Below are 19,149 nucleotides of genomic sequence, written 5' to 3' on the forward strand. Positions count from 1 at the left end.
GATTGAAATGTTTCCTGTAATGCAGCCAGTCTACTTTGTTATGCAGTGAGAAAATGGACACAAAGAGCTGATGGAGGTTGGAATGTGACCATACGACTTGACCTATGAAGTGTACTGTAACAGAAGAACCAGAAAGAAGAACCAATGGAATCATGCCAACCTGTTCTATTGTATTGACTATCTCTATTAGAGTATATATGCAGGCTCTCTGAAACTACAGTCAGGTGCATAACTATTGGGACATTGGCAGAATTTTCATATTTTGGCCTCTATTCACCACCACAATGGCTTTGAAATGAAACAAACAAGATGTGCTTTAACTGCAGACTTTCAGATTTAATTTGAGGGTAATTACATTCAAATCAGGTGAACGGTGTAGGAATTACAACGGTTTCTATATGTGCCTCCCATTTTTTAAGGGGCCAAAAGTAATGGGACTATCAACTCAAAAGCTATTGCATGGACAGGTGTGGGCTATTCCCTAGTTATTTAATTATCAATTAAGCAGGTAAAAGGTCTGGAGTTGATTCTAGGTGTGACATTTGGAATCAGTTGCTGTCGACTCTCAATATGAGATCCAAAGAGCTGTTACTATCAGTGAAGCAAGCCATCATTAGGCTGAAAAATCAAAACAAACCCATCAGTGAGATAGCAAAAACATTAGGTGTGGCCAAATCAACTGTTTGGAACATTCTTAAAAAGAAAGAACGCACCGGAGAGCTCAGCAACACCAAAAGACCCGGAAGACCACGGAAAACAACTGTGGTGGATGACAGAAGAATTATTTCCCTGGTGAAGAAAAACCCCTTCATAACAGTTGGCCAAATCAAGAACACTCTCCAGGAGGTAAGTGTATATGTGTCAAAGTCAACAATCATAGAAGACTTCACAAGAGTGAATATAGAGGGTTCACCACAAGATGTAAACCATTGGTGAGCCTCAAAAACAGATTAGAGTTTGCCAAACAACATCTTTTTGTGCTTTGGAACCACAGTCAACGTCTGAAAGCAATTATTTCTATTGTGCGACTCATAACGCTAAGTAGCGACAATTTTAGAGTGTATAGATAGGTAGGAATCGATACCATCTTAGAAAAAAAGTTACAAAATTCTTTACAGCGCTGAGGAAGAGGGCACTGTGAGACCCTCAGCCAGGGGCAGATCCAGGGGGGCGCAATCAGTGTGATCACTCCCTCCCCTGCACAGGCAGAGGAGACTGCTGCTGCAGCTCAGTGGCAGCAGCCTCCCTGGCTCCACTGCAGCCCAGCACACAGCAGCGTGTTCTGGGCTTGAGACACGGGCTGCTGACAGGTAAGAAAGAGACAGGGGGACGGTGGTGGACCGTAACTAGATCAGCCCCCCCGCCCCCTCAGCTCCCTTGTATAGTCTAAAATGTAAGCATTTCCCTGATGTATGTAAGGGATACCGCAGCAATTAGCAGAAAGATAATTGCTCTTGTTCCTCCATTTCTAATTGTAACAGGTTTCTGTGGAGGCATACTGTAGTGTGAAATTTTGAATTCCGGAATTGGCTCCAGTAGCAAATGCCATCTTTAGATGTTGTTAGCCATTGTAGCTTATAGGCTACACACTGCAAAAGTTACCCTGGCAATGGCTGCTCACACAAGTGAGGTATGATGACCGCACATGTGCAGTAGCAAGGTAAGCCCCCCCAAATCAGCATGTATCTAATTGTATCTCATTATCTATCACTTTACTTTTACACATCACAGGGACAGGCCCCATCCCTGGATGTCATTTTCTAATACATTCGGGTAAACTTTAATTTGCTATTGCCATAATAAACATTGATAAAACATTATAGAATTATAATTATCAGCATAATTAATAAATAGGCCCCAGAAAAAGAGAGAGAGAGAGTGCTAGTGATGATACAAATTACTTAGGAACATACTACTAACAAAGCTAAATGAATGCTATTAGTGCAACGCTTTATATGTATACATATTATTTTTACATGCATTTCTGCACTGCCCCTGTTTTCCCCAAGCATACATTGCTATGGGTCATGTACCTTAGGAGAGTCTCCTATGCCTGCGTTCACTGATGAAAGGATCCTGCAGCAATCGGTGAGCTTTACTGAACAATTTAGCAAGGCATTCATATACCAGACTAATGTCCTTGATGTGATTAGTAAATTAAATGAATTGGCAGCTGGATTACCGACTGGTAAGGAGGACGAATCTACTGTAATTAAAATTAATGGTATACCAAATGGAGAGAATGATAGATGTTAAAATTAATAAACCAGAATGGTCTTGAACAGTGAGTTACTTTATCCCATAGTTGTAAAGGGTCTCCACCCAGTAAACTAAGACTTTTTAATGGGATGCAGTCAGCATCCCGGCGTGCGGGCTGCAGACAGTACAAATACAGGCGCCGAAATCCTGACAGGTCGGAATCCCGGCACCAGTATCCCGACCATCGGCATCCCGAAGGTAAGTATCAGGGTGTTAGGGGGAGGTTAGCATTAGCTAGCGAGGTTAGGGTTAGGCATTAGGGTGACGGTTAGGGTTAGGCACCGAGGAGGGAGTGTTAGGATTACCGTGCGGGGAGGGGGAGGTTAGATTTAGGCACTAGGGGGAAAGGTTAGGTTTAGGCACTGGGGAGGAGTCTTAGGTTTAGGGGGAGGGGAGAGGGAGGTTAGGTTTAGGCACTAGGAAGGGGGGGTTAGGTTTAGGCACCGGTGAGGGAGGGTTAGGGTAGGGGTAGGGAAAATGCTTACGTGCCATTCTATGGGTGTCGGGATTCTGGCTGTCGGTATTCTGAACAGCGGCATCCCAACAGCCGGGATTTCATACCCAACCCTTTTTAACATACAATAGCTTTATTTCATGTTAGTGCCAGTGGTAAGATTATTTTAAAGTAAATCTGCTTTCAACTTACTGTTGGTGAGGTGTATATCACTTCCCATGCACACGATTAGCCACTGCCCATTTTCTCATCAGTTTTTCCAACTATTACTCATACTGTTCATCTTCTCTTCTGTGCTTCCAGTTCTGAAATTTAGAGCCTGATTCTGACCTTGTGTCTTTTGCCTCAGTTGTGTCTGCGACTTTATGCTAATGCCGCTACAAAGCCCTTCCCTGGTGTACATCTATGCGACAGAATGTGCAAGGACTGAGAGGCTCTCTTGCAGCCTCCATAGACTCTGCATTACCGTCTGGTGTATGGTGCAGTTTCTCCATCTGAGTATGGCCTCCTTTGTGAACCTTTGTGCGTCTCTGTACGCAACCAATTTCAGCCACATGCCTGCAACATGCTTGCGGGATTCCCTAAGATGCAACTTTTTAGCTACACCACTGTTACCTCCCAGTCACTGTCCAGGAATGCCTCTTACATTTCTGGTACTGTGCGTCTAGATTTTTCTGCGACTCTGTTCCAACAGAATCGGGTCTTGTGTGCTGTGATTCAGATGCATGTGCAGGTGGAAAACATCGAACCACTGCATCCGACATCGCCGCTGCGTCTGACTCAGATTCACACCCTTAATCCTGTAAATTGGTTGGGTCTACTGTTGCTGCAACTATACTTGTACTGTAGGATGCCCTATTTTAGCTGTACTGTCAGTGTGTTTCATATTTCTAGTCAGAAATTACTTACTGTTCCCACAGCTACTCCAGTGTGCTCAATTTCTCTCCTCCCCAGTGTATATGTAAGAGTTTCATTTGTTGCTGAATTCTTTCTTCTTTGACTTTAACTTCCTTATAACACTCAGCAGTTTTTGGCTCTTTCTTCCTGATTTCCCCAACAGGCTGTGAAACCTCCTTGTTTCTTCTTCTGGTTCAGATCATCTGGTCCTTTCTATTCTGCTTTCTTCCTGACCACTTCTTTCTCTTGGGTAATGGCATAAACAGATTATCAACCTCTTTCATAGAGGAATTTCATGGAACAGTGGGGAAACTGCTTGAGTCTGTGAGGGAAATGGGGATGCAGAACAACACCCTCTTCATCTTCACCTGTGACAATGTGTTAGTTACTGATGTTAGAAGGGAGCAGTTACAATTGTAGAACTGGTATAAAGTGATCTTGTCTGCAGGCAGACTGTTGATAAGTATGCTCCTAAAGCCAAGAGATTTTGGCCCTCATTCAGAGCCGTTCGTTAACAGCAGTACGCTTGTTGCGTTCCGATGTTGACTAACCGCGCATGCGTCGATGTAACACTGTTCATGTGCGTACGGCAGATTGCGAGCTTATTTTGACTCGCTCGTACAATAGCGTACAGGAAGTGACATGTCCAATGTGATTGACAGAACAGGGCGTTTTTGGGTGTTGACGGGGGTGGAGATGGAAAAACGCAGGCGCGGCGAGGCGTTTTTGGGGCGTACATACATTAGCAGATGCGAACGTAAAATGTGTTCGGACCGACTCATACGTCACTGGATGATCCTCTTTCCCTTCAAAATGCTCGCACAGCTTAGGGTCTGGATTACTCTACCACATTGGCGTAGGCCTTCTCCTCCGTCCCGGCACTCCACGATGTTGCAGCGATTAATCGCGGGTGGTCAGAACAGCAATTAGTGTTGGATTGAAAACCGGCTTGGTATGTGTTTTGAAAGCAGTTTTTTGGGTTAGCACAAAGCGTACGCAGGTGGAAATCATAGCTGCTAATGTCAGGATTACACAATCAATTTGCGTACATTTTGGAGGGTTTATTTTGGCCTCAATTTGTTGGTTTGGGCCTATTGTAACAATAATGTCATCATTTTTTTTTTGTTTTTACCTTTTTCTTTTGGCCTGGTGAATTTGCATCGTTGTAAATTTTTAAACGTTCCTTAAAGAGCCCTTTTTGTTAATTAATGTAAAATGTTGTTTTTGCACGTTTTTGCCTTTTGGCCCAGGATTAAATGTAACCCATTTTGACAATAATGTGAGAATACAATTTCAGACTTTTTTTTGAATTTTATTGCTCCAACAAAAACTAAAATAAAAAACAGATTGTAGAAAAAGATTTTTTGCAGGGTTCATTCCCAAAGTTACAATAATTGGGCCAACAGAAAAGTTTGATGAAACGTAAAACACAAAATTAAAAACAATTCACAAGAAAGGAGAGGGAAGTTTTGTCCAGAAAGGAATATGAGCCAAGCACAGAAGGAGTGTGGGAAAAGTAGCCATTGCTGTCACCGTTTTTTCACCTGTTTGGCTGGGGGAGGGAGGGCGCCAGACCCGGTCCGGGATGTCATCGGGCTGGCCTGTCCAGAGGCAGATGTTGTGGCCTCTGGACTAGGCACAGGGCTAGGCACATTTGGAGGATTGGCTGATGTTGTGCCAGAGGTGGAGGATCCTGATGTTCCGGCAGGAAGGGAGGTCGGCTCCACCATGTGCTGGCGAACGAGCTGCTCCAGGGCATTGGCGATGCGGATGTTGGCCCTGGTATTTTCCACCAGGGCCTGACCAATGGTCACGTTGGCCGCCGCATTTTGCTCCAGGGCCTCAGCCACCCGTATCAGACTGGCGTCCATCCTCTGCAGAATCTCCGTATGGAAATCCGATTTGAAATTGAGTTCTGTGAGGAGGGCCACTGCCTGCGAGGGGGATTGCCCTGGACTGGCTTCTGCAAGGTCCTCAGCCGGATGTACTGGTTCCTCCCCTGCAGAGCCAGCAGAAATTCTGCGGCCAAGGCTCCCCTCTGGAGCAGACTCATCCGCCTGTGTCTCTGTTGGAAAAATGAGAAAAGAGTCACATTAGAATCTACATATTGGCAAAATAACATTTCAGAGTTGGTGACATCACAATATTTACCTGGGACAACATGAGGAGCCGCAAAGTCTGGCATGTCCGTATCCATGTTGGACACGCCAAACACCTCCACAGGCTGCACACACCCCTGTGCCAGCTCTTCTAAATCGGTCAACTCCAATTACACAGGGGTGGGACCCCCACCTGTCCCCCTTGCATGCCTAGCCCTGTCCGCCAGTTTTTGCTTTAGGCGATATTTGAAGTCGCCCCATCTGTGGGTTAAAATTGGAACCATTATCCTTTTGTTTAAAATGGGGTTTGTTTTTAGGGGGGGGTAAGTGTTTACTTACCGCCGTTTGACATCCCGGGCTAGACGGACATAATCACCCACCCTATTGACAGCAACGGCTACCTCTTCCCACATTCTCCACTTCTGGCTTGTACTCATATTCCTGTCTGCCTGTGGCAGGATGTCCACACACTTCTGTATCAAAACCTCCATCTCCTTTCTTGTGAATTGTGGCTGCCTTTTCTTTTTTTTAACTTTACAACTTGCCCAATATTATGTTTCAAATTAATCATTGAGACAAAATGCATGAAATACTTACCGCCTGACTGTTGGCCATTGTTTCCCTGGTCTGTAGCCATGTCTGAGCTCCAAACAAGAAATACACCAGAATTTTAATTGTGTTTCGTGACGTATTTATACATGCGTCCTTATTTTGCGGCCACATCATTGATTGTGCATTCCTATGATCCCTCCTTAATTTGTGCGGGAAACTAAACACTATTTATGGCTTGGTGTGTCTCGAGTCGAGGTGGCGTTTTTGGATTGTTGGAGGATACCTTGGTCGGAGTTTCTGGTTTGCGGATTTTGGATTTGGCGTTGTTGGGAGTTTATTTTGTTTGCTATAGTTGCGTTTTTATTTTCCGGACGCTTTTTTGTTGGTGTTTTTTTTGGCCTCGTTTCTTGATTTGGTAAGTTTTGGGAAGTCTAACTTTGGTTCAATTTGTGTCTCCTTCTTTTTCATATTTTTCTAAAGTTTTTTTTTTCCTAATTTCCTCTCTGTTAGGTTTTTATTTGTTTCGGCCCCAAAGACCTTTTGATCGGGAATCTTATATATTAGCTCTTGGTAAGTCCATTTGTTTACTTCTATTTGCGAACTAATTAGCGCATTTTTATCTGTTTGTATAGTGACTTGTATTGGCGAACTAATTAGCGCATTTTTATCTGTTTGTATAGTGACTTGTATTGGCGAACTAATTAGCGCATTTTTATCTGTTTGTATAGTGACTTGTATTGGCGAACTAATTAGCGCATTTTTATCTGTTTGTATAGTGACTTGTATTGGCGAACTAATTTGCGCATTTTTAAATGCTTATTCATCCTGTAAATTTGTTTGTGTTTTCCCTTTAGCATTTTTTGCTTACATTGGAACCCAATTTGACATACTGTGTGCAATGTCGTTTTGCTCGTTGGCCAAATGTGTGTTTCGCCTATTTTATGTTTTGTCTTGCACCAAATTTACAAACATAAATGCACAGACTAAACAGATTTTTTTAAATATTGGGAATATTTACAGTTTGGACGTATCATGACAATACCCCGGCATGTAAAGCAGCAATGGATGGTATCATCAAGCTAAGTTGTTTTAATATTATTTTCGGGTGGGTAAGAAGCCTTACATTCAAATCTTGCCATTTCAGGTTGATCTGGGTCGGATTGTTTTGGCCATGCTCCCGGAAGCCGACCAACCTCAATCTCGTCCCAGGCGTAGGCATCGTAGGCGTGCAAGGCCCCAGATATTTCGAACACGTGTCACCCTTTTTGGAATGCCTGATGATGAGGTTTTAAGACGCTACCGTCTTCCTCCCAAAATCATCATAGACACTCTCTCATTAATAGAGAGTGATCTTGAGCGGCAAATTGACAGTCCTACAGCAATACCACCACTTACGCAATTTATGGCGGTGTTACATTTCTGTGCCTCAGGATCGTTTCAAACAACGGTGGGAATAGTGGCGGGCATCTCACAATCCTCCTTTTCCAGGATCCTGAGGGCAGTGATGGAGGCACTTTTCAAGCACCTCCATCATTTTATTAAAATGCCTTTGGATATGGGTGCCCTTAGTGTGGCCAAGGCCAATTTTTACCAAATAGCTGGCTTCCCACACATCATAGGGGTTGTGGATGGTACTCACATACCACTTCAGCCTCCAGCACGGCTGGAGGCCATATTTCGCAACCGTAAACACTATCACTCCCTGAATGTAATGGTGGTATGTGATGCCTCCCTCCAGATCCTGTCCCTGAATGCAAAATTACCAGGAAGTGCACATGACTCCTTCGTCATCCGGCAATCAGGGATATGGCACAAATGAACCAACCTACAAGCTGGTGATGCGTGGCTTCTGGGTAAGTGGAGTCCTTTAGTACATAACAATGTAAAGCTTGATACACAGTGATCCTGATGTTGTCTATTCTTTTTCACAGGAGACAGTGGCTACCCTTGCATGCCCTGGCTGCTCACTCCTTATTTGGCTCCCACACCAGGCCCACAAAGTGAGTTTAATACCGCACTTACAGCCACCAGGCAAGTGGTGGAGCGCTGTATCGGCCTTTTAAAAGGCCGATTCAGATGCCTCCACCGCTCTGGTGGCGAGCTCATGTATTTGCCAGATATGGTTTCGAAAATTGTGGTCCTGTGTGGGATATTTCACAACATCGCCATAAGGAGTGGTGTCCCAATGCAGCCAGAGGATGCCTTACCTGAGGATGGCCCCCCTGAGGTTGGTCGGAGGTCAGTATGTGGGGGGGCCATACGCGATGATGTGGTGGCCAGATTTTTTAGGTAATTATTGACCAAACAACAGTGTTTATACCCAATGTGTTACGATTTGTTTGCGTTCATCTTTTTTTTAATTAATTTTTTCCCCATCTTCTGTTTGTTTGCATAATCTTTGGCACTCCCACGATGACTACTTCTTGCTACCCTTCAAAAACCTTTATGTGGAAACTTGTGGAATATATTATGTAATCCATATTGCAATGCCATATTTGTGGAATCATGTGGGCATGGACCTTCATCAACCAGTTCTTGATTTGTTGTGTGTTTGTTTCCTGTTTTTGGTATGTGGTGTATTTCTGATTATCACTGTGTGTTTTGTTTGTGAGTGACCACTTTGTTTTTTGATTTATGTTGTGAATAAATTTTTTGAGAGTGTAATTTGGTTCCTTTTTGGGCACGTTAGAAGCAAGTGTAACCAGGCTCACAAACGTTACATTTGCCTAACCCCACCCAGTAATGAAGCAAGTTGAGCTAAAATGTAATATGTTTTCGGGGTACAAACCAACACACCAAGGAATCCTGTACAATCAGTTGGCTTCATAAGATCGGCCTAAGCAGCTTGCACACCAAATAGGAACCTGTAAAATGTTGTAAACTATAATGTTGCCCACCCCAAAAAAGAAAAATGACATTGGTACTGGTAGGTGTTTCTTGTGCCTGTTTGCCTTCAAAATACAACACACAATCTTTAGTGAGAATAATTGGCAATCCTTGCTTGAAGAGTCTACTTATGTCAGTGTAAAGAATCTTTGATTTACAAAAAACGCATGAGACAGAGCGTTAATTAAAATTGATTTATTTTTAAACAAATTAAAAAAAAAACACAAAAAAAACTAATTCCTAAGGAGGACCGCCAGATGGTCAAGGCCCTGCAGCAGCCCGTTGACTTGCTCCCGCATATGGGCCACACACTGACAGATTTCAGCCCGACGCCTCTGTTCCTCTGTGGGTGACAAAAGTTTGGGGATTAATACATCAATAATGAAGCCACATTCAAAAACAACAAAAAACAAGCAAACCAAAACTTAAAAGCTTGTGAAAAAAACCATCATTACACGGATAAAACCCAGCACCTCAAAATGTTGTCGGCCAAAAATACAAGGGCCCAAAAAAATGCCCACAGGTGTGATATGTGTATGGTGAAATCAGCAGGAACAGGTAAAGACAACCCCAAAAAAAACAAAAAGGCGACAAAAAGCCCACAAAAAAGGGGACGACACATGATTACATACAATCAGTTTGTGGTGGCAAAAAAAAACACCAAAAACATACCGTTCGCCAAAACGCCAGAGCGAGAAGCCACTCCCTCGACCTCCTCGGAGGTGGCTACATTCCCCAAACCTAGGGGCAGGGTGTTGGCTGAATCCTGGGAGGGGGTATTTGGAGGAGGGGTGGTTGGAGGAGAGGGGGAATTGGGCTGGAGGGGAAGTAGCCCCGAAATCTCGGCCACAGGGTCTGGGGAGGAGGGGGTAATTGAGGAATTGGGGGTTGGCGAGAGGGGCCGTGACCGGCGTCTTGTCTGCCGATGATGCCGTAGTCTTTGCTGTGCCCCTAAAAGATGTTAAGAAAATTGTGGTTAGTTTCAACATGAATCAAAAAAAAACAAAACATTTAAGACAACACAAATAGGAAAACATGGCCATGCAGATATAAGTACAATGAATAAATCGGACAGACATGAAAACATGGCCATGCAGATATGAGTACAATGAATAAATAGGACAAACATGAAAACATGCACATGCAGATATGAGTACAATGAATAAATCGGACAGACATGAAAACATGCACATGCAGATATGAGTACAATGAATAAATCGGACAGACATGAAAACATGCACATGCAGATATGAGTACAATGAATAAATCGGACAGACATGAAAACATGCACATGCAGATATGAGTACAATGAATAAATCGGACAGACATGAAAACATGCACATGCAGATATGAGTACAATGAATAAATCGGACAGACATGAAAACATGCACACGCAGTTAGGGCCCACAAGATAAACATGAAAACCACAGTCCATAAAACGTACTTTCCGCGATCTGCATGCGAAAGCATGCCAGCAAGCGGGGCGTCCGCCGGTGCAGGTCCGACCACCTGCGCTCCAGCTGGCCGATATGTCGGCGTGAGCCGAAGGAGCGCAGGTGGCGACGTACCTCCGCATATGCGGAACGCTTTCGTGGATTTGTGATGGGTGGAGGCTGCCTGGTGATCCGCCTGTCCATCACCTCCGTGAGCACCAGCAGCTCGCGCCTGGTGAATGCGGCAGCTCTCATGATGGCAATGGTGTATTTTTAAAAAATTAATTTTAATAAAGCACCAAAAAAAAATTTGATTGGCTAATGTATTTTGGAAATTAACAGGACCAATTCTATTGGTTAGTGTATGAGTCATGTGTTCGACAGGGCCAGAAATCTCTTGAGAGTTATGATAGGCTTGATGCAGTGACATGCGTAAGCAAATTTAAATAAAGAAATGAACCCCGGAAAATATGCGGGGATCCAAACAACTAGAACAATTGTTTAATTGGGGCTAACATGTATTTTGGGAAAAACATTGATATAGATAGATAGAGATGCATGTAGCCTACATGCATCTATATCTATCTATTTGTATATATGTGTATTGGTGATACATGAATTGGGAGGGATGTGTGGGTCAGGTGAAGGAGGGGTCGGGGAAGGTTAAGGGAGGGAAGCCCCCAGAGATATCCGTGTAACGGGTCACAAGATTTCTGTCACCGGTCATGCCGACAGCACTCACACAACCCTCCCTTCAGCCCTGGGCACTGGTCCCAACAAAAATATCTTAGATGTAAATTACAGTTTTTATAATGTCCTCTTAAAAATACATATACCCTTGCAGGTAGTGTTGGTCATTTTTTTGGTACCCCTAATTAAATCGAACCTCCACAAATGATTACCTGATTCGGGTGATAAAGCTGCACAGGACAGCAGTGAAATGCATCAGTGTTCATCCCCATTCATTATCAAGAACCTATACCTTTTATTGTTATTAAATATTGAACCATTCTTGCAGAACATATCTATTGTTATGGTGTAATCTATGCATTTTACTTGGTAAAAACATTTTCATTAAAGTACTGCTATCTTTTGTATATTTTCTAAATTGTTTGGAGTTGACTACTCCTGTTACTTAGCAGCTGCTTTAGAACAACAGCCCTAACGAGCGCCTGTATATTACCATATTGGTTATCCTCCATTTCCAGTCCACAAAGGAGTACCCGAACTGCTGAGCTAGTCTGACCCTTTTCAAAAATGCCTTATACCAGGGCTCGACAAATCCCGGGGGCCAGGTCGCCATGTCGACCAGATTTTGCTAGCTGGCGACCAGATAATCTAGGATGGGAAGAAGCAGATCCTCGTCAGCCCTAGTGGAGAATATATGTTTTTTTACTATATATTGCCGCTGCCGACAGGAGGAGGCTGACGGCTGTCAGTCCATGCGGCTATGATTGATTAGCCCAGATCCGCCTACAGCAGGTGATCTTTAAATGGCTCTCTGCACGCACATGACATTGTGCAGTGTAGAGGAGCCCAGCAGCAGCAACTGGCATGCAGCCACCGGGACAGACAGGAGGGAGGGAGGTAGATGCGGTCACCATGAGGAGCATCGCGGTCTGGACGCCTAACCATGCAGCCCCCACGGGTAAAGACGCCCAGAAAGCCACAATCACAGAAGGACACCGCACCTGATAGGCCTGAGAGAATTAGGTGCCAACAACTGACCAGCAGAAGGAGGAGAGGACTTGGAGACTGAGTCTGGGGAGAGGAGCCTGGCTGCTGTGGGGAGTGGTTGAGATGGCAAAGGCTGCCATGAGCCGGGGAGTGGGTGAGGAGGCTGACTGGCAGATTAGGGAAGAGCAGGGATGCTGCTGGAAAAGGGGGGGGTGAATGAGTATGCTGAGACTGGAATAAGGGTAGGGTTAATGTGTGAGGAGGCTGACATGAGAGGTGTGGAGGATGCTGCAGTAATAAGGGAAGTGGTGAGGAGGCTGAGAATGGAATAGGGAAGTGGGTGTGGAGGCTGGCATAAGGGGAGAAGAGGCTATAGGAATGAGGGGACTGGGTGAGGAGGCTGAGGCACGCATAGGGAAGTGGGTGTAGAGGCTGGCACGAAGGGAGAGGAGGAGGTTGCATATTGCTGGAATAGAGAAGTGGGTGATGAGGCTGGTGCTGGCATAAGGGGAGTGGATGTGGAAGATGGTATTGGGAGAGGAGGAGGCTGCAGGAATGAGGACTAGGTGATGAGGCTCATACTGGTATAGGGGAGTGGAGGCTGGCATGAAGGGAGAGGAGGCTGCATACTGCTTGAATATAGAAGTGGTAAGGAGGCTGAAGCTGGCATTATGGATGTGAGTGAGGTGGCTGGCATGAGGGTAGAGGAGGAGGCTGCATATTGCTGGAATAGGGGAGTGGGTGAGAAGGCTAACACTGGCATCCTTTATATTTTAATAGATAAACATGAATATTAATACATTCACATATTTTAATACCAATCAGGGAAAATCCTTATTTTGAGTTAAAGATATCAGGACTTGATTCAGAACCCCCTGGACACTCCCCTAATGAATAACACAGGTCTGCTATGAAAAAGCTTTTTTAACAAATTTTTGTGATACTTATAGATTTTTGGCTTCTGAACACGAAAATGACTCCCGATTTTGCATATCACATCACGTTTTTCTGCAAATGTATGTCATTTTTTTTCATATTCTTTAAAGTAATACATGTATTCTGACTACATTTATTATAAAACATTGTCTTAAATAAATTCAGTCGGTAGTATAGAACGTTGCAATTCAGTTCTCGTCATAAAACATCCCATCGCCCAGTGCCCGATTAAGGTCCACATGGGCCTGGAGCTGAAATTTACAAAGGGCCTAAACCCCATACTGTCTAAAGGAACATTGCACACACACAGCAACTACAACTACAAGGTGAGCTGGCGAAGGTGCAACCAAATACAACAGATGCAACACAGTTTTGCCCTGTCTGGCACATTTAACCCTTACCTACCACCACAGACACACAGTACACACTACACACACACAGTACATATACAGTACACACTGATGAAAGCACTGCCTAAAGATGGTGAAACTTTCAAATATCTTAGCACCAAATTCCCTAACCTATCCGGTGTTAAACTGGAAGGCATTTTTACAGGTCCTGACATTAGAAAGTTAATAACGGATGAACATTTTGGGCGTGTAATGAATATTGTGGAACGTTCAGCGTGGACTTCGTTCAAACAAGTGATTTCAAAAATTTTAGGCAATGTTAAGGATCCAAACTACAAAGAAATTGTCTGGGAAATGCTTAATAGTTACAGAAACCCTGGCTGCAGTATGAGTTTAAAGGTAAATTTTTTAAATTCCCATATTGAGCATTTCCCGAATAATCTCAGAGACTACAGTGAGGAACAAGGTGAACGGTTCCACCAAGACGTTAAAGATGTAGAAAGAAGATACCAGGGTCGTTGGGACATCAGCATAATGGCTGACTACTGCTGGATGATACACAGAGACGACACAGAAAAAGCTTAAAAGCAAAAAGCGACAAAATGAAGTTTGAAGACAAAAAAACAAGATATTAATGATTTTTTCAATAAATATGGTTTTGTTTCTATTATTGTTTCATTTTATTGTTATTTTATTATGTAATTAAGACAAAGGGGCCCATTTATTAATGATCGCATTTTGCAATGCGATCAGGATATGCAGTACCGCCCCTGATCGCATTGCAAAATGCGATCCTATCTGCCGGATGTATTATCCGGGACATGCAGGGAGACGGGCTCCGAAAAGAGCCTTTCCCTGCGATGTCTCCGGAGGGCAGTCAGGACTTCTGCGCATGCGCAGTCCCGCGGACTGCACATGAGCGGCGCCCATTGCCGGCGGAGGGATCTGGAAGATCCCTCTGCCGGCTGATATGCGGTAAGTCCCCATAGACTATCTTCAGATAGCGTTAGCTGCTGGGGCCAATATCGGAAATGCTTCGCATTCCCGATATTGATACATTTGGCAGCATCACATCCCCCATAAAAAACCTATGGGGGAGGCGGCTGCTAGCGGCAATGGAGGGATCGCAGCAGGTATCGGAGATAAAACAAAAGAAATATGCCCGCGCTCGGTTTTACCCATATCATACATGGTACCAGCAGCATGGCAATATTAATGCCATATATGTATACAAAACAGAAAAACTTTTGCTATCGGCGCTAACAATAATATACTGCAAATTCATGTGTGTGCAGCAAATAAAACAAAGGGGATTTTGTCATGATTTGATCAAAGCATTTAAGCCTGCAGCCCAGCATCAAGGGACCCCATTTTCTGCAGGTCCCTAACACTAGCATACATGCCCAGCACATCATTACATTGCAGTTAAATGTACTCACCTCCTAGATACAAAAAACCGAGCGCGGGCATATTTCTTTTCTGTTTTGTTTCAAAATTTTGCCTTGTGCTATCATGGCAGCTTTCAATTAAGGCTATAAAAAGCCTAGTTGGGTGTGGCTAACAGCCAGCCCTGTATAGATGTGTCCCTCTGTATCTAGGAGGTGAGTACATTTAACTGCAATGTAATGATGTGCTGGGTGTGTATGCTAGTGTTAGGGACCTGCAGAAAAATGGGGTCCCTTGATGCTGGGCTGCAGGCTTAAATGCTTTGATCAAATCATGACAAAATCCCCTTTGTTTTATTTGCTGCACACACATAAATTTGCAGTATATTATTGTTAGCGCCGATAGCAAAAGTTTTTCTGTTAGGTATCGGAGATACCTGCTGCGGTCCCTTCTTCATACATCCGGGGGATACTTAGTATTTGAGGTAAACCCCCGAAACAGGTGTTTTCGGGGAATTTACCTCAAATTCACTTTGATAAATGGGCCCCAATAACGCAGTGATATCATCTAAACTTCTTATTTCACAATAAATATGTCAAAAACAATTAAACTACTTTTTTTTTCTTAAAAATGTATGTAAAACCCTTATAGGTAAATATGATGTAATTTATTTTAATATACTATTTTTTGATGTACACAGGAGTATAATTAAAAATATAAAAGTATTATTAAAAAAGCTTTCAATACCTTAAATTTCGTACACCTGTGTAATTAGGCTAATTGGAAGTTTCCAAATAGCTTAATTAGTCCAATGATTACATGTCCTTATTGGTTTGGGGAAAATATATTATAAAAATATATATTTTTTATATTATATTGGGACGGTGGTCTGGCCCCTACACTTTCTGGCTCCTAGATTTTAGAAAAATTTGTCAAGCCCTGCCTTATACTGTGACGTACATCTACTTTGTGACCACAGAGTAAAGCATAAAATTGACCATTACACCCACAAAAAAGTACAGAACAGTTTGAGCCCCAGCACAAAAAAAAACAGCTTCAGCTTCACTTATCTATTTTTTATACAGTATTAATGTATAATTGTGTTGTTACCCTCTGAATAGCGTTGCAGACACCTTGTGGCACCACAGAAATAAAATATCATAAATAATGAACAAAATTTAGATTTTATTGCCAAAAAATCATTTGTAATTATTCAGTGGTAAGGGCTTTTTAATAAAATCGTTCACATTACTTTTATATTACATCCTGCACTACATACTGCACTAAAATGACAGCAAGCAAATTAATGATTGCTATGCGTTACAGCAGAGTTTTCACATGGCATCATTTTAATAAATAAACTGTATAGAATCATATGAGGAAAACCAGGAGTGTGCTGTGGAGAAGCAGGTATTTAGCAGCTGAGATCACAATCATTAGTAATGGTAATTGTCGATCAGACTTAAGGGGCCCATAAATCTACCGAAAGATTACTAGATCCTCCATTCGTCGGAAGATAGCTGAAATTCTACATGTTATCGATTTGCAAATCACCAATATGTTGGATTTCACCAATCCTCCGACCCTGTAATCTGGGGATCACAGAATTGTGACAGTCAGTCACTGGTGTATGGGGGGCTTTACTTTTGGTCTGTTTTTTTGAAGTGCAGTGTAAAATTATATGATTTTAATGATTGGATTTTCTCAATACCAGGCTCTGGACTCCTGAAATGTGACAAAAGTACAAGTTACGAATGAGGCCGAGTCCCTGTTATACTGTACTGGGAAGGGAAGATACAACCAGGTAACATCAATGTATTTTCACAAAGTTCTAGTTAAATTGTATCTTAGTAATCATGGTATAGCATTCATATACTTTATGCATGACTGTACTTTTTTTATTTAGTACATATTTTCTGTTTCTTTCTAGTATAACATTAGCCCTTGATTTTACATTTGCTATTAATTATGATTTTGAAACTAAGTATTTGCTCTACATAGCTCAGCATAGGGATTAATAGATAAAAAATATACCGTAGTCATAAAAACAGCAAAATAATATAGGGCCTGATTCATTACGGTACGCTATTGCGATCAAAGCTGTTATTAGGCACACAGTCCCACTGTTAATGTAAAATTTGTTAATGATTGCAATCGCAATGCTGTCGCAGACTAACATAAGGACGCCCACTTCACCTTACACACATCCGTTATACTTTGCAAGTCTGCGAAACAATCAGGAAAATTGAGTACAATTGCAGCCTCATGCACACTTGCAGAAGGTCTGACCTTACTCAGGAATTGCTAACCTTATTGCACGCAGTGAAAGCCCAAGGTGCGTAAGGCATTGCAGTGGCTAATTTATGCACGCCTCTGGAACGGCGTTCAAAAGCACTGTCATGCCTGCGTTTCGCTGACCACCCCACCGTCACCACCCCCCAAACGGTCACTTCCTGTCAATCACTCTGCGATGGGTCTGCATATTCACTGCGATCACAGTCCAATTGCAGTGGAGCCTTTGCACGCTGCGATGTGTACGCATGCGCATACTACAAAAATTGGCCGTCTGCATGCGTAATCGCAGTTGCGATCGGTAATGAATCAGGTCCATAATCCAGAAGTGTTTTATCTCTGAATTTTCCTTTGTGTCTATATTGTTTTTCCAAAATCTACATTTTTCAAAGCTACATCTGTAATGATGTCTAGGAGTGACCTCTGAGCTGGCCAGCACCCTGGACATCCTGCCCACATTAGCAGTTGTACGGAGCCGGAGCCCGTCTTCCCAATGTCACTTTGGATGGATATAATCTTACTAAACGTCTTGTTAATGGTGACAGGGTGAGTAATTCTAATTTCTAATATATATGTATAAAATAGGAGTCATGAAGTTATAAAAGGTCTGCATGAAACAGATCTGTAGCATTATATATGATGACAGTTACTGTACTGTACAGTACATAAAATCTTTAGTAATGGAGAGAAACATGATGTAATATAATGTAGGGGCGACATCTATTCCCTCTAGCAGCAAAGCATGTGAAAATTACTGATATTGTGGTTGGCAGCTTCATGTATTCTCCTGTCATTTACTTTCTCACATCTAATGGAGCATACACACGGTCAGATTTGTCAGACTTGTCAGATTTCTCAGATGAACGATTGAACGATTTTTGACTGCATTAAAATGAATGGAATCGTCCAAGTCTGACTGCAAACACATCAGATGTCAGAAATCGTTATCTGACAAACGGGAACTCGCATCGTTGATCGTCCATCGTTCAGGCATGTCAGATATGAACGATTTTCCATCAGATATGAACGACTGAACGATTTTTAAATCGTTATCGTTCATATCTGAAGGAAAAATCTGACCGTGTGTATGCACCATTAGAGATGAGAAATAATAGGACACTTCCCCTGCTCACCTCCCTCTCCTGTTACACCTCTCTTTAATACTTTGATTATTATACAACTGGCCTTTTATTAAATAAAGTCTTTAAATCACTAAAGAATTTGTTCTTTTATGTAACATTTACGTGTTTTAATTTAGTAATTAAATCCACTATTACCTTACCGCGTTACATCTTTCCTCATTGTATATTGACATACATGCAACCTTGTACTCCATGTGGAAGAATTTGTATACACAATTCTCTAATAAATGTTATAGGACTGTCATTTCTTTCTCTAGAAACCCTGCGTGGTTAATTTTTGAGCTGAATATATATGTGCTTAGGAAAAATATGTGTGTTCATTCAGAGACATCCAGGTCAAAAACAGTTGAATTTGCGCCAGGCATATGTTGTTAGGTGTTACTAGTTTGTATGAGAGGGTGCGTCTGTAAGTGGTCTGGACTGCATAAGGGGTGGGGGCTAGGGTACTGTGTGAGAATATGTCACAGAGACTGCAGGTCCTATGGCTAGGGATGGCGGAACACAGTAATGGATCAGGAGTTACAGACATCTACATGCTGTCTGGTAAGTACTGATGTATCCTCATCTAGCCTCAATATGCCATGTGGCGCGAGTAAGCTGCCAGGTCCCAGGCGACTCTGCTTTTGCACCTAGCGTCTTTTTTTGGCCGAAAATGCATCTTTGTCACAATGTGGTGTGACTAAGATTCACCAGGAGACTGCATTAATTATTTGATATGCAATACTTAGATATCTGTGTGTGACTGAATCTGTAAACGAAGCACAAAGTAACTTTGCGTGGAAAAAA

General features: G+C 42.7%; 1 long non-coding RNA gene across 1 annotated transcript in view; it reads left to right on the forward strand.

Moving 5' to 3' along the window:
• The first annotated feature begins 769 nt into the window (after window positions 1-769).
• The window catches only part of LOC148540559 (uncharacterized), a 37,914-nt gene continuing 19,534 nt past the window's right edge, over window positions 770-19,149 (forward strand). Inside the window, exons 1-3 of the long non-coding RNA XR_015869581.1 lie at window positions 770-846; window positions 16,644-16,733; window positions 17,636-17,767. This is a non-coding gene — a long non-coding RNA (uncharacterized LOC148540559). The remainder of the gene's footprint in view (window positions 847-16,643; window positions 16,734-17,635; window positions 17,768-19,149) is intronic.

The sequence above is a fragment of the Taudactylus pleione genome, unplaced genomic scaffold (genome assembly GCF_031769625.1).
Source record: "Taudactylus pleione unplaced genomic scaffold, aTauple2 ptg000019l, whole genome shotgun sequence".
Classification (NCBI taxonomy): domain Eukaryota; kingdom Metazoa; phylum Chordata; class Amphibia; order Anura; family Myobatrachidae; genus Taudactylus; species Taudactylus pleione.